Source organism: Stegostoma tigrinum, chromosome 19, assembly GCF_030684315.1.
Source record: "Stegostoma tigrinum isolate sSteTig4 chromosome 19, sSteTig4.hap1, whole genome shotgun sequence".
Classification (NCBI taxonomy): Eukaryota; Metazoa; Chordata; class Chondrichthyes; order Orectolobiformes; family Stegostomatidae; genus Stegostoma; species Stegostoma tigrinum.
Window position 1 is genome coordinate 19,275,571 of NC_081372.1, and position 19,204 is coordinate 19,294,774.

At 39.4% G+C, this 19,204-nt stretch overlaps 1 long non-coding RNA gene across 1 annotated transcript; it reads right to left on the reverse strand.

Moving 5' to 3' along the window:
- Nucleotides 1–10,680: 10,680 nt before the first annotated feature.
- LOC125461464 (uncharacterized) lies at nt 10,681–13,786 on the reverse strand. Its single transcript, XR_007249503.1, has 2 exons — nt 13,539–13,786; nt 10,681–11,323 (listed from the first exon to the last, which is right to left on the reverse strand). It is a non-coding gene; the product is annotated as an uncharacterized LOC125461464 (long non-coding RNA).
- Between the last annotated feature and the right edge of the window lie 5,418 nt (nt 13,787–19,204).

Genomic DNA, 19,204 nt, shown 5'->3' on the forward strand with positions numbered 1-19,204 from the left:
CATTAGCTTCAGTGTGAGGTTGCATTCTTGGGTTTGCAACTTAAAATTCAGATATCCATACTTATGTTGAGTAACCATTTGCAGATGTACCTCTGTGGTTAAGGTCATTCCATATATGTATCCATGTGCTGTCATTTACTGAAGGTCTGTGTGATGTCTCTCTCTTTCTCTATTGGAATCTTCATTGGCTTCCTCTTTTGCTTATAAGAACATAGGGAAGAGGAATAAGTGCAGGCAATTCAGCCCCCTGAATCATTCCACCGATTAATATGATTGTGGCAGATCGAATCTCGGCCCCAACTCTACTTCCCTGCCCACTCCCCATAACCTTTTAACCCATTATTAATTAAAAATCTATTTCATCCATAAATTTATCCAATGTTCTGGCATTTACTGCATTTCTAGGGTAGTGAGTTCCACAGGTTAACAATCCTTTGCGAGAAGTAATTCATTCTTACCTCTCTTTTAAATCTGCCTAAAGCAATGATATTATAGTACAGTAGGGATTGCATTTCCAGTATTAGCCTCTGTAGGTGCACACTCTGCATTGGGTTCTCTGTGCCAGATTCTATCCAACAGAGGAGGCATCTATAGCGCCAGGTAAGGATTCGTTCTAATAGCCTGATGGCCTATAAGTAAACCCCGTTTTTTTTATATTAACTGCACACTTATCTGCTCTATTGGTCCCCGTATAGGCATCTCACTCTTTGTTCTAGTGTGTTAACATCTGCAATGTTGATGGTGTCTGTCCTTATTTTGGAGTTTTATAAGGTCCCACTCTTTGTTGTTCACTGAATGTAGTCTATATTTCTCCCTATAGAGTTACGCATGGTACCTGACTTTCTGCATTGGTATCTGTCACTGGGCTCTGAGAATGTATCAATGGGAACTCATTTTTTCTAAATCTTCGGAATCTATTATGCATTATTCATGAATTACTGCACTGCAAACACGATGGAGATCTTATTCTTTTGACTGGTAACTCTACTGGTACTGGTATGTGGTAACTCTATTTGACATGATGTGGTGTGATCTGATGATTTGATTTGATTTGATGTGATCATTTCCAGTGTGTGTGTGTGCAGCCTTGTAATGGATTCTGAATGAGCTTTTATTATTTATATTGATATATTTCTATGACTGTATGGGTATCTACAAGGACTATCCTTTTTTTATATCTGAATAGGGTTTATCAGCCTTTAGTTGGCATATATTCATGTCGTTCCTTCTCTATTGGTGTCTGCGCTTTCTTTTTCTTATTTATTGTTAGATAGGATTGTATTGTGGTTGGATCATCCTGTGATTTATTGCTCCTTTGCAGTGTAATTTCGGTAACTTATTAAGTGAAATCATAATATTCAAACAGGAGTAGGCCATTCAACCTTTTAAGCATTCTCCATCATTCCAGATCTTAGCTAACCAGCTACCTCATTTTAATTTGCCCACATTACCTAGCTAATATTAATAACTAGAAATCTTTCAACCTCTGACTTGAACTTAATGATTGAGCTTCCAGACCTTGAGGGTAGAGAACCCCAAAGATTCATCACTCTTTGAGTGAAATTTCTCCTTACCTCAGTCGTAAATGGCTTTTATGGAGTCTCTGTGTCTTTCTATTGGAGTCTGTACTGAGCCCTTGAACGGATTGTGAGCTCAGCATGGCTAAGCATTTAAGAAAAACTGTTGAACTTTGAACTTTTAAATAATTTTTTTAATACTCAGGGGGACTGTAATGTTTAACATTTAATTTTGTTTCTTTATTTTTCTACTTTGTACCTCAAATTTTATACATAGTTACCTTTGTACCTAAGATAGCATTAGGAATGGCAACATTGCATGCTTTTCACTGTACTCATGTACTTCTGTACTAAAGTACTTGTGACAATAAATTCTAATTCTAAACCTACCAGTATGGATTGCATTTTCAGTACTGATCTCCATGTAGGGCTCTTTGTTCAGGATTCTAATTTCATCTTTGTCCTGTTATGGGCATCTCAACCTTTGTTCCAGTATCTCAACATTTCATTTATTCTGAGACAGTCACCTGGTTCTAGAACTCACAGTTAGGGGAAACATCCATTCTGCATCTACTTTGTCTCTCCCTTTAAGAATTTTGTAGCTTTCTGTGCAACTACCTCTTGTTCTTCTAAATGCTAGAGAATGCTGGTTTTGTCTCCTCAGTTTTTCCTCATCAGACATTCCCATCATTCCAGGAATCAGAGTTATGATGCAGGATGTCTTTTCTGTACAGAATATTTGCTCTAAAATTCTACAAAAAATATATTCCTCAAAAATCATGTCTTCTTTCAGAACTGTTGGAAGTCTGTCCTGCAGCATTGAAGTGGCAGTCTGACCATTTTTTTCTCTCACTCCCGTACAGACTATTAATATTATTGTGTAACACCAATGTCGTTTACTGAAGGCAAAAAGCTTATGTTACTCAGCAGCTTGTAGATCTGCTTGGTGCTTTGGAGGTTTTGTCAGGACTTCGGCTGCTATTTTTAGTAGCAATGCAAAACGTGCATCTTTGCACTGTGGCATAGAACAAGGATCACTCGGGTGATGAAACAGATGAATGCAGAGTATGGCTCTTAGAGCGAGACATAACAGATGATGTTTGTCCCCGACATGCTGACTCACTACTGTGTACAAATCAGAATGTTTTAATTAGTCTTATCCAGAAATCAATGTTTCAGAAGGCTCCGCTTTGCTCAAATCCACTTTGTTTGGGGATGGGGTGGAAAGGAACAGAAATTATGCATCATTGGCTGAAGATGAGAAGTTCATTTCCATTAGGAAAGAATAGTTTGTTCATCCATCTAAGTCTTTAATTTGTTTGAACTTTTTTAAAAATTGCATTTGTTTATAGGATACAGATATTGCTAGCAAGGTGAGGGATGCAGTGGCCTCGTGGTATTATCTCTAGACTGTTAATCCAGAAGCACAAGTAATTTTCTGGGGACCTGGGTTCAAATCCTGCCACGACAGCTAGTGGAATTTGAATTCAGGAATTATCTGGAATTAAGAGTCTGATCATGACCATGAAACCACTGCTGGTTGTCTGGAAAAAAACCCATCTGGTTCACTAATGGGGCAGCACAGTGGCTCAGTGGTTAGCACTGCAGCCTCACAGCACCAGGGACCCGGGTTCAATTCCAGCCTCGGGCGACTGTCTGTGTAGAGTTTGCACATTCTCCCGGTGTCTGCGTGGGTTTCGTCAGGGTGCTCTGATTTCCTCCTACAGTCCAAAGATGTGCAGGCTAGGTGGATTGGCTATTCTAAATTGCTTGTAGTGTTCAGGGGTGAGTGGGTTTTAGTGGGATGGGTCTCTGTGGGATGCTTCTAGGGGCGGTGTGGACTTGTTGGGCTGAAGGGCCTGTTTCCACACTGTAGGGAATCTAATCTAGTCTAATGTCCTTTAGGGAAGGGAAACTACCATCCTAACCTAGTCCTCCCTACATGTGAGTCCAGACACACAGCTATGTGGTTGACTCATAACCGCCCTCTGGGCAATTAAGGATGTACAATAAATGCTGACCTGGCCACAGATGCCTTCAGTAAACAGATAAAAATAAAATCACTCTGGGTCTGGAGTCACCTGGAATTCAGGCTGGGTCATAATCACAGATTTCCTTGCCTAAAGGGCATTAGTAAATTGGATGGCTATTTGTAACAGTACATGATTGCTGTCATGGTCACCATTGCTGGGATGTGCATTACATTCCAGATTTATTAATTGAAATCAAATTCTACCACTTGCCCTGTTTCCGAAGCATGAACTTGTATCCCCAGATTAACACTTCACCTGTATCAGCATTATGTCACAAATTCCCCTTAAAACCTGATTCTCCCAAGCAACATCTGGTGACCTGTAAATTTTTCCAATCAAATGAGACGTTATCTCATTAGCAATGCCTGCTAATTCATGAAAACTGTGTAAATTTTGTACTATCTAATGTAGATTGAGAACCAGGACCTATAAACTAACCAGGTCAAACAAGTGTTAGAAGCAATTGAATAAATAAATTCAAAGCCCCATTTGACCACACTCTCAAGTTTATGTACAGAGAATAATGTTACGTTATCCAAATACCGTGGATGCTACCATTTTAACTAGTTTTTTTACGATGAATTATCACACTAGTCGTTAAGATTCAAAGTCATGTTTATGAATGACTGGAATTATCATGGAAATAGGCCAATTGTGCTTTCACTTTTTGAATGAGACAGTAGGTATAATGAGGCCCTTGCAATATCATTGACCAAACTGTAGCCATTTACAAGTCCCATCTTAGATGCTTGGATAAATGCTGTGATATTATGCAATAATACTAAATCAACAACTCCAGAGTTATTGGAGCTTGTTGCACTGTACATAACTACAGAATTAAGAAAGATGTGTTTCTCCAGAAAGTGAAGAAGAAATTAATGTAAACAACAGTGTGGAGAACTTCTGCCATCCACAAGGCATGAGATTGCTACATTGAAAAGAAAGATGATAGATTAGAACTGTCAACAATGAGAAATATAGTTAGTGCATTACTTACAATTAATAAAGTTTAACTCAGCAAATGAATGTACTTTATATCCATTCACTTTCCTCTAATGTAATTTGGAATGATTCTTATTTTTAATGAGTTTTTTTTTAAGTTAGAAAGTCAAAGGAACCCCCAGCTTCATTCACTGTTAAAGCTTTGCAAAGGTTAATGGAAATGAACTCAGAATGCAATGTCCACAAACAAGTATTTACTTTTGGTTAAAAGAAATGAATTTTGATAAAAGAAACATTGCATTGAAGTTTTCATCTTGCATTCATCAGGACATTGTACAAGAATATTAAAGAGATAAACCAACATTTATACTGTGTGAGGGAGAGTTGGCAAATGGACTCTGAACAGTAATGGCAATGCCATGCAGAATGCACCCACTGAATTGAACTGTCAGTTAACAGACAGTTACTTTCAACAAATTTGAATACTTCTGGCTACCTCTGTCATTTCTCCAAAATGTTTATCTCTGCACTAATGATGCAGCAGTAAAGAAACTCTGATGGAAGTGTTAATGCTGTGATAGTGCTTGAAAATCTGATTGTGCCAGCAGACAGTGAGCATGCCTTAAGTAGTTTTTTCAAAAAATTGGTTTCTTTCTACAAATCATTAAAGCATCTCTCCCTAAGAAAAAGAATAACAATATAAGGGCCTGGGTCTCAAAATAAGGGGATAAATTTCAGGACAAGGAACAATTTATTCACCCAGCATGTTATGAATTTTTGGAATTAAAATTCCCAGAGTTTCCGAGGCAATATTATGGAATATCTTCATTGCTCGCATCAATAGAATTTAGGACTGTAAGAAAATCAAGCAATACGTGAATTGGGCACGAAATTGAATTGGTGGCTGAGAATAAGCAATAATCTTATGAAGAACCATATGACTGCTCCTATTTGTAATGTTATTACAATGCGAATCACAGAATATTCTATTTAGATATGCTTACATTCACATTTATAATGGTCACGTGTTGAAGCAATGTGAAATCTTCAGTGAATGCATAAATGTGAGAATTTCCCAGTCTTTACAAACTTTCTGTTCATCCAACTCCTCCTGAGTCTGTACCTGGCTTAATGCTCAAGCTAATACAAAGCTTATCCTCCTGTAATTATATTCCTTGGGTGCTGGTTATGGGCCAATAATTCCTATGGAAGGAAGGAAACCAATGTCCAAGGCATGTGAATGCCATAGACAGACGTAAATGAACATGTGCATCCACAATGATGATGATGATGATGATGAGAGGTAGCGGCGCCTTGTCACTTTGAATGAAGTGCAGTTGAAGAATTGCAGCAGGCCCTCTGGCATCCAGACTAACTTTGAGTAAAGATGGTGCTTCAACTCTTTCCGAGGTTTTCTTTTGCACAAGTGAGTTTCCTAACACCAAGTTGTTGAGTGGAGGTATGTGAAGGATGTATGAGTGAGAGAAGATGTGAATTGGCAAGAGTACTTTGACTTCCCTCGGTTACCCTTGAGAAGTTATTGAATCTCTTCTTGACTTCTGTAAGTCTTGCGGTGGTGAAGAATAACAGCAGCAGTTTCTGCTTGCTTACTCCAAAGGTACTGAACAATACTGTTGCTTTGTTTTTATTCATTTGTAGGGCATGTGTATTGTGATAAGGCCAATATTTATTGTCCATTCTTATTAAACTCTGAGAAGGTGGGGCAAGCTGCCTTCTTGAGCTGCTGCAATCCATATGCTGCATGTAAACCTAAAGTGCTGTTAGGAAATGTCTACTATAATTTTGAGCCAGAGACAGTGATGGAACAATTATATCATTCCAAATCAGAATGGTGTGTGATTTGAAAGGGCATGTAGAAGTCATGGATTTCTAATGCATTTGCTTATCCTTCCAGTGGGTGGAAGTTACATGCTATGAGGGTGCTGTTGAAGGAGTTATTTCATGGAATTTTTTTTAATGATATGACTGTCGCCACTGTGTTTTGTGGCTGATGCTGCTGTTGATCAAGGTGATGGATGCCATGTTGGTCAAGGGGACTGTTTTCACCTCTGTGGTATCAAGGTTCTTAGATGTGATGGAGCTGCACTCAATCAAGTAAGTGGACATTATTCCATCATCTTTTGACATGGGCCTTGCAGATGGAGGGCCGGCTTTGGGAGTGAGATCAGTTCCTCAGTGATGAGGTCCTACTTTCTGATCTGTTCTTGTAGCCACACGATTTTGGTCAATGATAATTGCTAGGACGTTAATGGTAGTAGATACAATGATGGTCATCTTATTGGATGTAAGGAGTTAATTTTTTTGCTCCTGTCCAGGATGGTCATTGCCAGTTATTTGTGTAGCACAAATACTATTGCCATTTATCAGCCTGAACCTGAATGATGTTCAGCTCTTTCTGCATGCAGGGAAAATTACTTTGGTTATTGAGGAGTTATAAATGGTCCTGAACACTGTGAGCATCTCCTTCTGGCCTCAAGAAAGGTCTTTGATTTAAAAATGAACCCTGAAAATTGTTGTATTCTATGAGTCATTCTGAGGAACTCTTGAAGCTAGTACTGGGGTGAGCAGATTGATTTAAGAAGGAAAGGGGTATTGGAGATGTTGAAAAATTTAAAAGTGGTCAAATGCCCAGGTCTGGATGATTGCATCTCAGGCAGCAGTGAGAAATGAGGGAGGAAATTACAGGGGTCCTGATCCAAATTTTCAAATTTGCTCTGGCCATGGGGAAGGTGACAAAAGACTGGAGGATGGCTGATGTGGTTTCACTTTATAAGAAGGATGATAGAAATACATCAGGGAAGTAGAGATCGATGAGTCTGGAATCAGTAGTAAAGAAACTATTGGATAAAATAATGAAGGAGAAAATTAATCTCCTTTAAGGGATGTAAGCTTTGGGCAGGGATAGTCAGCCTGGTTTTTGTCAGAAGTAGGTTTTATCTAACAAATCTGATGGAATATTTTCAAGCAAGTGACCAAGTGTTTGGATGAGAATAAGGCAGTTGATGTAGTTTATATGGATTTCGGGGAAGCCTTTGACAAGATCCACATGGGAAACTTATAAAAAAAGGTAAAAGAATAACTAGGCAAGATGGATTCAAAACTGGCTTAATTAGGAGACAGAGGATAGTGGCAGAAGGATATTTGTGTGACTGGAGCCTGCTGTGCAGTGGCATATGAGTGGATTAGTGCAGGGGCCCTTATTGTTTGTAATATTCATAAATGATGTAGATGGGAATTTGGGACAGATGATAAACAAGTTTGTGGATGATACAAAGATTGGTCAAATGGTTGGCAGTGTGGAGGGAGGTATTAGGTTAAATGAGGATGTAAACAGATTGGTCAGATGGGTGGATCAATGGCAGATAGAGGGGATTTGAGGAAAACCTTTTTCACCCAGAGGGTGGTGGGAGTCTGGAGCACATTGCTTGGGAGAATAGTTGAGGTGGGAAACATCACAATTTATAAAAAATGCACTTGAATTGCCATAGCATTCAAGGCTATGGGACTAAGATGGGAAAGTGGAACTGGTGAGGATAGTAGTATATTTTTGGATGTACAGACTTGATGGGCTAAAGGGACTCTTCTGTCCTGTATGATTCAATGATTCTGTGAGATTATTGCATTCTAACTAAGCACAACCATCTTTTTTTGCGCTATTTAGGAATTCAACCAACGTAGAATTTCCTTCTTGATGCCTCATCATCTCAATTTTGCTAAAGCTCTTCTTTGCTACACTTAAATGATATCATTGTGTCAAAAGACAACGGTTCCCACCTCACTACTTGAATTGAGCTCCATTATTTATGTTTGCACTAAGCCAGGGTTGGATGAACCAAACTAAACATTGATGAATAGGTCATTGGTGAGCTGTTGCCATTTGATAGCACTTTCAAAGATAGCTGTCACCACTGTGCAGATGATATAAATTGATGTGCTGGCAATATGCAGATTGGATTTGTCCTACTTTCTCCAAGCATAGGTACCTGGGCAATTTTCCACATTGTTGAGCGGCGCCCTGGCTGTACAAGGTCAGCCTGGTTATGGATGCAACTAGTTCTAAATCATGCTTTTAACATTACAATTGCAGATTTCTCAGGGTCCATAACCATCAATATGCTCAATGCCTTTATCCATTTCTTGATATCTTATGGAGTAAATTGAACTGGTTGAAGATTGCAAGGACTCTTTCCCCTGGAGTTGAGGGTCACCTTGTGGAGGTTTATAAAATAATGAAGACATAGAAATGATAAATAGCAAAGATCTTTTCACCAGGGTGGAGGAGTTCAAAACTAGAGGGCAAACTTTTAAGGTGAGAAGAGAAAATTTAAGAAGGGACCTGAGAGGCAACCTTTTCATACAGAAGGTGGTTCTTTTGTGGAATGAACTACCAGAGGAAGTGGTAGATGCTAGTACAGTCACAACATTTAAAAGACATTCAGCCAGGTACACAAAAGTAAAGGGTTTAGAGGGATATGGGCCAAACAAAGGCAAGTGGGGCTGGTTTAATTTGGGAAACTTGGGCTGCGTGGACGAGTTGGACCAAAGGGTCTGTTTCTGTGCTGTATGACTCTTTTGGGAGACATCCAGGGGAGACTAAAATGAATAAGCCACTCACTACATCAGTCTGAAGGTAGTTTCAAATGCTTCAGCCTTGCCTTTTGTACTCACACGCTCATGCTATGTTCATGAACTGGAACGATTCGAAGCATCCTCCGTGGTTTGTTGTTTAAATGCCTATCACTGTACACAACTGATTGTGGCTGGACCGCAATGCTTTGATCTGATCTGTTAGTTGAGGGATTAGCAGTTGGATGAGAAAGCAGCCTTCAGTGTCAGGATGGAGTCTCACTCACTGCACACATTATGGCTCAACTTCTGTATCTCTTTGGCAGCAGGGCATTTTTCTCCCTCTATCTCTGCATAATAGTATTTTATAAGGTCTGACTGTCTGTCCTGGTGTCAATATAAGGTTTCCACCTCTTTAGTAGAGATGTATGACGTACTTTTGCATGGGATTTTACTTCCAGTACTGATTTAATTATGGACTTCTCCTTATTGCAGTGATGAATGAATCTCCTTATCTGTAATATATCTTTGTGGGATCTTTGTGTCTTTTGCCAGTCCTGTAAGATCTGTCTCTAAATAATGGCGTCAACTGGAATATATCTGTATTTCTGAGATAACAAAGTGTGAAGCTGGATGAACACAGCAGGCCAAGCAGCATCTCAGGAGCACAAAAGCTGATGTTTCGGGCCTAGACCCTTCATCAGAGAGCCTGAATTGAGTTTCACTGTCTTTTGGTATTTGTATGAGGCCTTTATCCACCTGCAGATATAGAGTAGTTTTTCTACTTTGACTTGGTGACTGCACAGTATCTCTTTCTGAGTTGATGCATGTGCAGTTGGCTGAACAACTGGTTCATGATATAGAGTGACACCAACTGTTCGATTTCAATTTCTGCTGAAGTTACTGTGAAGAACTATCCTCCTCAACTTTCCCCTTGCATGAGGTGTGGTGAACTATTTGCATTACAGTCCATATGGAATCTGTCTGCTTGTACCTAGGCTTATGGATCTCTGCATGGAGATATTTCACTCTTCTTGCGTGGTTTGAAATTTTATGCATTATTTTATGATCGTGCTGTTGGCTTCCTGGGTGTATTCACACATTTGAGTTTTGGGAATACAAGGTTTCAGATACCCAGGCATCTAGATAAATGAAAGCTGGACTTTAAGCTCTCAGTTTTTGCATTGGTGTGATCACAACACAAATATACTCACAGTCATTCCTGTTTCCATTGTATAGGTTGTAGGCGTCCACAAAATCTTTCCACCACATAGACCCAACTATTACAATTATTACAGCCATAGAAGGAACATTCATAATGGTGTTTATCTCAAATTCTTCCTTTATGTCATCTCTTTCTCCAATTGAAAGCTGTGAAGCTCGAACGATGATTGTACGTACTTCTGCAAATATGGTATTTCTGCTTGCTGTTTAGTTGTACTCTGCCTCTGTATTGGTATCTGTACACTGTTTCATGCTGTGTGCTGCATTTGTGCCATTAATTGGTGTACAGGGAGTAAATTGTGAGACTTACTCATTTTGAAGCAACGGGATGGCTTTCTCTGTCTTCTAGCCACACAAATTAATTAAATAAATAAATATTTCAAAACGAGCTTTTTATTCATCAAATACGATAAGAAACACATACTTTGGCTACAGGAAGTAGATTTCACAAACGAAAGCTCTCTCCAGTAGCTTCAATCCATTTAAATCAGACGCTGTAAGCTAACACCTTTGAAGCAATTCCGATTCCGATGTTAAATGCTTGTTAAGTCCCTCTGCTAGTTTACGTTCTGAAGAACTCAAATAAGTTTAAAAAGGAGCTCCTACATTTGTAAAAGTCCAATGGATTTCTCTTATTTTTGGTTTGCTTCTTCTGATGTGCAGAGTGAAGAACTGAAAGGCTGGATTTTCTAGCTCACACTTGGTAACACAGAAGCCGTAGCTCTCTTCGGCTGTAAACAAATCCTTCCCAATTCCTATTGCAACTTTAGCGAGTATCTTTGCCTCGCTGTTGGAAGGAAGATTCCTTTTTTTATGGAAGATGAGAATTTCTATAAAACTCATCTACTTTCGTTTTTTTCGTTCAAACCTTTAACGTGACTTAGCAATAAACAAAACCGCAGATCTCTAGATGTATACCCAGGTTTATTGCTTTAGCCTTTACCGGGAACATACGCAATTCCTTAATCTACTGTCCAATCTTCGATGTTGGAGAATTTAAACTGCTCGCTCCATTTAAACCTACGAGAAAAAAAGACATATTAAATAAAGTAATAGTTGTAGAAAATAGTTAACTCAAGGCAACTCTGCAATGTTGACTGAGCTAATATATTCTGTTTTGCAGCGTTAAAATTGCATGAGCGGTTTTACCGGGTGGCGTTAAATTAAAATAATAAACTAGCTCATAGATAGGCGTTCGTTCATTTAAACAGTCGTATTTAACGATAGTTTTATTATTTGCAACGTGTCAAGCAAATAGCGTCGAAACAAAAAATATTCAAACAAGAGCGAACGCCGCTCATTTGGGAGACGATGTTTTCGAATTGATCGTTAGGCGACAGGCTATATATCAAATATAATTCAAGCATAAAACTGGCTCGAAAGTTATAATTTCAGATCTTTCGCAAGGCGTTTCATGTGGGAGCAAGTGACTAAATGGATAAGAAAAACTGAAAAGAAAATGTTCGAAAACAGATTTTAAGAACAAGTAATGAGAAATATGCCTCTTTATGTAAAAAAATTAGTTTAGCTTTTTTCAGATTGTGCTAGTGATTATTTAAATTCATTTGAAGTTTTATTCCTCAACAAATAATCATGGGACCTTTCAGTATGTTGGAAGGCCCTATATAAATGGAAGTTGTAAATCCGTCTGGCCCTAATATATTAAAGCAACAAATTCCTAGCGGTGCCCCATTCTATTTGTTGGTGCAGTTGCAGTTAGTGGATCAGTGTGGAGTCACGCACTCACCTCCCTTGTCTAGTCGTTTGCAGGCTGAACCTCTATCGCCCCAAATTTAATTTGAACTAACTGTAAGTATTTAAACATTGCTCGAAACCTCACTGGCGTCCTATCAACTTGTCTGAAGTTTTGCCTGTATCGTATGTTATTCATAGAGGACGTGGAGACTCATTTCGAAGCTCTTACAAGGTGTGTGAGTGGGCCCAGCAATATCGTGGCCTCACAGCGAAGAAGCCAGGATAAGTGAACTAACTAAATACCCTCATTGTACTGTTTGCAAAATAACTTAATAGGTATTTGTCGATAGATGCAGATTTAACCATTGGCACAAGTTGTTCAGCTGTTGCCAACATTTTATATAATGCTGGTTAAATCCTTCAAATGTCTCCTCAGTAGCTTCACAATATAGCATCTTCAAAATCCACTTGCCCCACGAAAGCAAAAAATGTGTGCTTGGAAGTGTTGGCCCCAAATTTACGGGAATCGTCTTCATTCATTGTATTCGATTGGAAAATCGCCGCCGACGAAGGAGATAAGGATTATGTATATGAAGGTCTGATCATTCCTTTTTAAATAAATATATTCCCGAGGTCCTTTCTTTTGCTTTTCTTACAGACTTGGCGGCGCCCCCGGGACCCGGTCTTGTATCACTCTCCCCCACCTCCTCTACTTTGTTCAGATATTGACTAATAAAACCTACAGACGTGTGGGAGCTGAGAGTTTATGACATAGCAAGTCGCCACTGACAGCAAAAGTTCCAGCCACCTTTTGAAAAGGGATGCGCCGCAGCGACTGACATTTCAATGCTTCAGGAAATGCTCTTCAAATAAAGTCTTTTAAAATCGATGACAATCCATATTGCATTTAAAGGTAGATGTTTTGCAGGAGGGGACCTGAACCAGCGCAGTCACCCGAAGCATTTCAGCAAAGGGGCACGCAGAGAAGATTATTACAAATTTCATACAAAATAAATAAACAATCAAATTGAGCGAAACAGGATGTTTTCGCTTTTGTTCGGAGCGTTCCGTATAGAAAATAAATCCCCACATCCAAAATAAAAACCACAAATGGAATCGTACATTTCTAGCAAAATTGAAATAAATATTTGGAGACGTTGAACTGAAAAGTTTGTCTTGACAGTCCCCGTTTCCAGAGTGATGGAGGAGGAAAGGGTAAAGGTTGAAGGGCCGAAGGTTTTACTTTTGGAGGGGGGCTGGGTGGGTTAATTTTCACGGGCAATTGATGAAACTGTTCTCCCATCACTGTCACCAAAGCTCCCTGTTTTGCTGCGAGAATTATCAAACTGTGAAAAGAACGCTCCGTTTGAATGAAATATTCCCTCACTGATTTGTGAACGAAGACATTGCACAACGATGACAAAACGATCGACATTGTTATCATGCACATCGACTATCGACCTGAAAGGTAGTTCTTCAAAGCGATCAATATGTCTGTCACAGTTATTGACGAGTGCACCCGTCTACTGCGAATACTCACAGCTCACTGCGGCGATCCTGCGCTCTTTTGGGGCTAGAATTGCTACGGGTCACGGTGTGTTGCCTTCCCATTACTCCAAGACTGCCAGTCCAAAAGGGATGTCAAGAAAACACCTTTCCAGACCCTTTATCAAGATGGGATCATAAACTCACACACATGTAACGAGATTCCCACCCAACGATCAATTCTAGTGATATCATTGGAAATTAAACATACTGCACAGGGCCTGAGTAGACTGGTGCATAACACGGTTCTGTTCACTTAGCCCGAATACGGCTCCCATATGTTACTATTTATATAATGGAAACATTTTAAATTCCACTCCTATTTTGGGCTCTTGAGCTCCAATTCATTTATAAAATGGAAATAAAATTGATTCAACGAATAGGGGAAAACTTTACCGACTACATTCTGGGTCTACCGTATTAATTACATTAAGCAAACCGCTACAGGTTTTGAGCAGAAATTAATGTTTAATTTAAAAAAAACCCAAAGACGAGCAATTCTACTTTTCAACACTGCAGGGATAGACGCGGCTGTGTTGAAAGAACCAGGCAGCAGACTCAGTGTCACCTGGAACGTGGTTAATATCGGAATTAAAGTCAATTCCGTAAGACGAAAGAGCAATTGTATGTATGTATGTATGTATGTACATTTCGCCTCTGGGGAGTTCACAACAGGCCGCTACGGCTAATAATTTTGCAACGATGCCATTAACAACATTTTCGTGGTGCTAGGGACAGTGCAAATCGGTTGCATAGTTACCTTGTTTGGAACCAGAAACCGAGGTCAGATAAATGCAAACGCCCATGTTAAATAGTTACCAAAACCCTAATAATCAGTGAAACGACTGCAAATCTATACAAGCAAATGATCCCCACCCTCCAGTCTAATAAAAAAAGGCTGTGCCCTTGCATTGAAACTGGAGTAGGGGCTTTAATAATCGTTTACATTTAACTTTAAGCATCAGTTTTAGCATCAGATAGGAACTGAATTTTCTAACAGGAGTTCAGAAGCGCAGAATCGGGAAGAGGAATATTGTGCGATTGTTTGTTGAATTTATTTGCCTTGATCAGGAAACTATTCACACGATTGAGTTCATGGAAACCTGATAAATAGATGGCCTGTATCCTTCAGAATATTGTGTAACCCGCTGAAATGTCATCAAAATTTCACGCAAACGTCCCTAATATTCCATACAGTCCAACTTTTTGAACCCGCCTCAATTACTATAAACTCGTTTAGTTGAAATTTGAGCAAATGCGGAGTTACAATAAATTACATACAGTTTTGCTAACACCAATGCTTCGAATAAAAAACGTCATGCTGATGATTTATTAATACTTGCTAACGGATACGATAGCCTGACGACCCAGAGGATTTTATATATCACTCCCTCTGCCCGAATAGCGTATTTAAATAGCATTCCATTTCTAACGGGAATCTGTCAATTTCACACGGGGTCAGTATCACCTTCATCCAGCGGGACCCCAGCGACTTTCTCGGGGACCTTTGCATCGGTGCGAAGTGGTTTTTGGATGCGTTATCAAGGATAACAGCATCTCACGGAATTGAAATCACACTGACCGAAAAGGCCACTGAAAACATAACGAGCTCATTTCTCAGTTGCCACGCAGTTCAAACTAAGGCAAAGTGTGACTCAGTGTAACTTGGATAATGCCTCCAAAGGCGTTATGGCGCCAGAAGCTCCGTTATCACTTGAACCTGAGGGTGCATTAGCACTGGAAACGGTAACCCAACACAAATCGTCCTCAACTTTGGGGAACTCCTGTAGGAGCTAATTCACAGCGGCCTTTCCAAACCTCAATTCGTCAGTATTAATTCCCTAGTATTAATCCCCAGATATTTCCTGATGCTATGACGCTGGGAAGAGAAAAAGCCGAACTGTTCAAGATTTCCAGGGCTTCATTTTTCCCGGTGTAGTTGGATGTTAAGTTTTCGATCCGATCCTATGTTTACATATCCATCTCAATGCCACAATGTTCAACGATAATGCTAAAACTGTCGCGTTAACACACAGCAAATTCTCTCAGCGCTATTTTCATATCAAACAAATGAAGATCTATCCCGCATCAAATATTTTGAAATGGATTTGTCTTTGGGGCCTGATGTCAAGCAGAACTATACCAAGCAATGTTAGTTGGTCAAAACAAAATAGATTTAAAATTAAATCCATCAATAGGAGGTCGAAAATGCCAGATTCCGATTTTGAGCTCTGAGGCCGTTCTTAGCTGGTTCACGATGTCATCGGAACATTACATATTAGTTAAATTTCAAAGTTCGGGAAGTGGTATCCACGTACGTACTTATGTAATAATTTGATTCAAATCAGGGTGGGCTCTTATAGATTTAATTTTGCACACAATTAAAACCCTTTACAATAAGGTTGAAAATGTATAGTGCTTGTTTACAGCGAAATGAAATAGTTTAGACTGAACATCAGCATGAATGAAGTTAGAGCCGTTGGGCCTGGAGGCACAGTATAGAGAGCCACCTCTGCACTAAATGGCTCGTGTTCAAGTTCCAACTGCCTCAGAGGTACGTTGCATCATGCCTGGATAGATTAATTCAAAAAAATTAAAGTAGCTACGTACATCAAGCATTTAATTCACTAGGATACAGAAAAAAAAACTCTATCAATATTAATTAAACTTCTGTTCGGTGTTGCAAAGTTACCTGGTATCAAACCCATTATGAGATGCTATCTCATACTAATTGGAGTTTGCGCTAGTTTCACTAAATCTGTAGTGTGGTTACAAGCCAAATTAAAAGTTGTAAGGGCCCATTGCATGCTTTGCAAGTTCATCTAATTTTGTGTTGATGAAGAAAGTATCAATGTCATCCATCCCACCCTAATACAAATGTTAAAACCTAACAGTTTGGACAAAAGTGTCAAAACATGCAGATATTGCATCATTGTTACTACACACTGATACTGGCCAGAGAGTTTTGACACTTCTAAGTATTGCATTGCATAGAAAGCAAGCATCAGGTCAACAGTTGCATTTTCAGGATATTGATCAATGTTGCAAGTTTCAGTTTTGCAAACTATATTGTTTAATATTACTTTACTGTGCCAAACAAGTAGGATGTAATTTAGGAGTGAATCTTTTTCATGCAAGTAGATATCTGAAATTCAATATCTTAAGGCTGTCTGGAACTCTCCTACTAAAAGGCTTTGGAAGTTGGGCCAATTATAACTTTCATAACTGATATTGTTAGATTTGTGTTAGGTAATTATATCAGGAGATATGAAGCAATGGTGATTGAATGGATTTGGGCATTTATCAACCACACTTTGACAGATTGGGAGGGTGGAATAGCTTTCTTCAGTGGTTTTGACATATTGTTTGTAAATTTATGTTTCCTGTTTGCAGGGATCTGGAAGTGTTGCTGGAAATTGTTTGGTTACATATTTTAAGACTGAAACAGTCTACACTCTGGAACTCAAAATTTGAGTCAACCTTCAGAAGAGGGTCTCAAACCTCAGGACCAGGTGCACTGCAGCATCTTACACCTGAAACTGTTACTGCATGATCCAAACTAGAATGTTTCAAGGGAAAAGCCATTGCATTAATGTCGGCTGAATGAGTCGGAAAAGGTTGAAAAACAGTGATATAACATGGCATGAAGTTGTGATTGGGGTGATGTGGTTGTCAGGAAACATTTGCATCATATAGCTTATATTGATCAAAGTGCATTTTGTTTGCATTATATGGAAAATGTCAACTAGTTTATTTAGAAGGGAGAATAAAGGAATAAATGTTATTTAAATGGAAGGAAATTGCAGAATGCTGCAACACAAAGGGACTTGCGAGCACTTGTGCCTGAAACACATAAAGCTAGCAAAAAGGTGTAGCAGGTAATCAAGAATGTTAGTGGAATATTATGAGATACTCTTCTAAGGATGCCTACCTTGATGAAGTTATCCTCCTCCCTCCAGAAAGACCTCAGTGGATCTCTCTCCCACTATAACCATCTGGTAATCTCTTTGGCCCTGAAACCTTTTGAACACATACTTAAGCAAACCAAGTACTACAGCCACATTGCCTTTCTCAGTATCTGCCTACAAAATTGGATCTTCCAATCTACATTCAGACTGTCCCAATTTGGTCCTGACCACAACAACTTCTACGCAGACCACATCCAGATCCTCCAACAACAGGTTACACTGCGGCTCCTCAAGCACACTCTCTTACAAGTTTCAAAATCTCCCCATGCTCGGCCTCATACCATGACCAACCCTCCCCTTCATCCCCACCTCCTTGATCTGACACTACGTGTCCATCTTCTCTCTCACCCCTCTGATACTCCCCCCTCACTGACAAATACCCACCACTCCTACCCTGCACTCACCTATCACCATCCCACCTACCTTCCCCAGCTCCACCCCTCCACTCTATTTATTTCTGAGCTCCCTTTCCCCTCCCCCATTTCTGAAGCAGGTTCCTGACCAGAAACATCAACTTTCATGCTCCTTTGATACTGCCTAGCCTGCTGTGCTCCTCCAGATCCACATTATGTTATTTCTGACTCCAGTCTCAGCAGTTCTTACTATCTCCGAGTGGAATATTATCCCTTATTTTGAGGCAGTTGGACAATTAGAGGAGAAAAGTCTTACAGAAGCTATGCAAGGTGCTGTTGAGATGAGATTGGGAATGTTGTGAGCAGTTTTGGTCCCCTCATTTAAGGAAATATATGATTTCATTGACAGTTCTGAGATGGTTAACTAAGATGATCCCAGATATGGAAGGATTGTCTTATGACCAAAGGCTTAGCAGGTTTGCACTCTAATCACTGGAATTTAGAAGAACGAGAGGTGATCTCATTGAAACATATCAGATTCTTAAGCAGCATTACAGGGTACATGCTGAAAGGATGTTTCTCGTCATGGGAAAGTCTAGGACTACAGTGCACAGTCTCAGAATAAAGGGGTGCCAATTTAAGACTGAGATGAGGGGAATTTCTTCTCTCAGGGGGTTGTGAGTCTTTGGACCTCCTTGCCATAGAAAAACACTGGATAGATTCCTCATGTATAGACTCTTGCCCAGTATTGGAATCAAGGCTTAGAGGGCAAGGGCAGCAAAATGGAATGTTGGGTAAAGAATTTTGAATCAGTCATGATCCTATCAAATAGTGGAGCAGGCTCAAGGGGCTGGACAGCCTTATCCTGTTCTTATTTGTTATAGTCATATGATCTTATCTGAATTTAATTCTTGTCATTCTTTATGGTGGTATTTTAATAGTTATCAAAGTGTTTGGTTCAATAAAATGTGAACATCCCAGCTGACTGCAGGCATTGTGTACATATTACACTGCAGCACACAACAGATCTTCAGTTACTTTTGCTAACTATTTGGATTCTTTGTAGTGTATTAGATTGTAAACAGAATATTTCAATCTGTTCTATTGTACTGAATAACTAAAACTATAAAAACTTCTGGGTTTTTTGTCTTGACAGAAATCCATCTATATCTAAAGAGCACATTGCAAGGAAAAGAAAAATCAAACCGGCATGTAAAATTTTCCACAACTGCATGATTATTAATATTTGATTCTCAACTTTTCCATGCATGCAATATGCATAACCTTTATACGTTTCAAGGGTTTCTTTTCTAAAATTAACAATGGGGGAAAGAAAGCTT